The 2,908-nt window shown below is 37.0% G+C and overlaps 1 non-coding gene across 1 annotated transcript; it reads left to right on the top strand.

The window, feature by feature from the left end:
- The first annotated feature begins 894 nt into the window (after positions 1 to 894).
- On the top strand, positions 895 to 1,002 carry LOC130938235 (small nucleolar RNA R71). Its single transcript, XR_009069408.1, has one exon. It is a non-coding gene; the product is annotated as a small nucleolar RNA R71 (small nucleolar RNA).
- The last annotated feature ends 1,906 nt before the right edge of the window (positions 1,003 to 2,908 follow it).

The following is a 2,908-nucleotide window of genomic DNA, read 5'->3' on the forward strand; positions in this document are numbered from 1 at the left end:
AATCTCTATGGTCTCATTTTGAGCCTCAGATTCCCATTGTTCCTCATTGAGGAACTCAGAGGAGATTGGTACACGCCCACTGAGGTCTTCCTCAGTGGCGTCTTCCTCCTCTCTTTCCTCTCCACATTCGGCCATGGTTATGGCTTTGCACTCTCTTTTTGGATTTTCTTCTGTATTACTTGGGAGAGTACTAGGAGGGAGTTCAGTAATTTTCTTGCTCAGCTGACCCACTTGTCCTTCCAAATTTCTGATGGAGGACCTTGTTTCATTCATGAAACTTTGAGTGGTCTTTATTAGATCAGAGACCATTGTTGCTAAGTCAGAAGTATTCTGCTTAGAACTCTCTGTCTGTTGCTGAGAAGATGATGGAAAAGGCTTGCCATTGCTAAACCTGTTTCTTCCACCATTATTGTTATTGAAACCTTGTTGAGGTCTCTCTTGATTCTTCCATGAGAGATTTGGGTGATTTCTCCATGAAGAATTGTAGGTATTTCCATAGGGTTCTTCTAGGTAATTCACCTCTTCCATGGAAGGGTTCTCAGGATCATAAGCTTCTTCCTCAGATGAAGCATCCTTAGTACTGTTTGGTACATTTTGCATTCCAGACAGACTTTGAGAAATCAAATTGACTTGTTGAGTCAATATCTTGTTCTGAGCCAATATGGCGTTCAGAGTGTCAATCTCAAGAACTCCTTTCTTCTGACTAGTCCCATTGTTCACAGGATTTCTTTCAGAAGTATACATGAATTGGTTATTTGCAACCATTTCAATCAATTCTTGAGCTTCTGCAGGCGTCTTCTTCAGATGAAGAGATCCTCCAGCAGAGCTATCCAAGGACATCTTAGATAGTTCAGAGAGACCATCATAGAAATTACCTATGATGCTCCATTCAGAAAGCATGTCTGAAGGACATCTTCTGATTAATTGTTTGTATCTTTCCCAAGCTTCATAGAGGGATTCTCCATCCTTCTGTCTGAAGGTTTGGACTTCCACTCTAAGCTTACTCCATCTTTGTGGTGGAAAGAACTTTGCCAAGAAGGCATTGACTAGCTTTTCCCAAGAGTCCAGGCTTTCTTTGGGTTGAGAATCCAACCATATTCTAGCTCTGTCTCTTACAGCAAAAGGGAATAGCATCAGTCTATAGACCTCAGGGTTAACCCCATTAGTCTTGACTGTGTCATAGATTTGCAAGAATTCAGCTAAAAACTGATGAGGATCTTCCTTTGGAAGTCCATGGAACTTGCAATTCTGTTGCATTAGAGAAACTAATTGAGGCTTAAGCTCAAAGTTGTTTGCTCCAATGGCAGGGATAGAGATGCTTCTCCCATAGAAATCAGGAGTAGGTGCAGTGAAGTCACCCAGCACCTTCCTTGCATTGTTGACATTGTTGTTATTTTCGGCTGCCATTCTTCCTTGAAGAGTTCGGTCAGGTCCTCTAAAGAGAGTTGTGCTTTGGCTTCTCTTAGTTTTCTCTTCAGGGTCCTCTCAGGTTTAGGATCAGCTTCAACAAGAATGCCTTTGTCTCTGCTCCTGCTCATATGAAATAGGAGAGAAAAAGAAAATGTGGAATCCTCTATGTCACAGTATAGAGATTCCTTGAAGTGTCAGAGGAACAAAGAAATAGAAAGAAGAAGGAGAAGAAGAATTCGAACTTTAATTAGATAAGGTTCGAATTGTGCATTTAGAAGGAGTGGTACTCCATAAATAGAAGGATGTGAGAAGGAGGGAAGAGAATTTTCGAAGATTCAATCAAAAAGATGTTGATAATTTTCGAAAATTAAAAGTGAAAAAGAGATCAAGTGATTTTTGAAAAAAATTTTGAAATTAGAAATTAAAAAGATTTGATTGAAAACTATTTTGAAAAAGATGAGGTTAAAAAGATTTGATTGAAAAGTTATGGTTTTAAAAAGATGTGATTGAGAAGTTATGATTTGAAAACAATTTGAAAAGATATGATTTGAAAACAATTTGAAAAGATATGATTTTAAAAATTTAATGACTTGCCTAACAAGAAAAGATATGATTCAAACATAAAACCTTCCTCAACAGAAAAGGCAAAAAATGTTCAATCAAATCATTAATTGTTAGTAAGTATCTTTGAAAAAGGAAAGAAATTGATTTTGAAAACATTTGATTGAAAAGATATGATTTGAAAAAGATTTGATTTTGAAAAACTTTGAAAACTTGAAAAAAATTGATTTTGAAAACAAAATCTTCCCCCTTTGCCATCCTGGCGTTAAACGCCCAGAATGGTGCACATTCTGGCGTTTAACGCCCAAACTACTACCCTTTTGGGCGTTAAACGCCCAGCCAGGCACCCTGGCTGGCGTTTAAACGCCAGTCTGTCTTCTTCACTGGGCATTTTTGAATGCCCAGCTTTTTCTGTATAATTCCTCTGCAGTATGTTCTGAATCCTCAATTCTTTGTATTATTGACTTGAAAAGACACAAATTAAAAATATTTTTGGATTTTTAATAATTAAAATGCAACAAGAATCAAATAACAATGCATGCAAGACACCAAACTTAGCAGTTTGTGTACTACTGACACTAACAATATGAGAATGCATATGAGACACACAAAATACTTCAAGTCAATAGAATTCAAAGATTAGAACACAAAAATCATCAAGAATTACTTGAGGATCCTTAAGACACATGAATGAATGCATGCAATTGACACCAAACTTAAGATGAGACACTAGACTTAAGCAAGAAACAGCAAATAATTTTTTTTTTGTTTTGTGTTTTTTTTTTCGAAAATTAAGTGGAAAAAGGTATCAAAATTCTTAATGAGAATTCCAGGAATCAGTGCAATGCTAGTCTAAGACTTCGGTCCAGGAATTAGACATGGCTTCACAGCCAGCCAAGCTTTCAAAGAAAGCTTCGGTCCAAAACACTAGACATGA

This window comes from Arachis stenosperma, chromosome 6 (assembly GCF_014773155.1).
Source record: "Arachis stenosperma cultivar V10309 chromosome 6, arast.V10309.gnm1.PFL2, whole genome shotgun sequence".
NCBI classification, from domain to species: domain Eukaryota; kingdom Viridiplantae; phylum Streptophyta; class Magnoliopsida; order Fabales; family Fabaceae; genus Arachis; species Arachis stenosperma.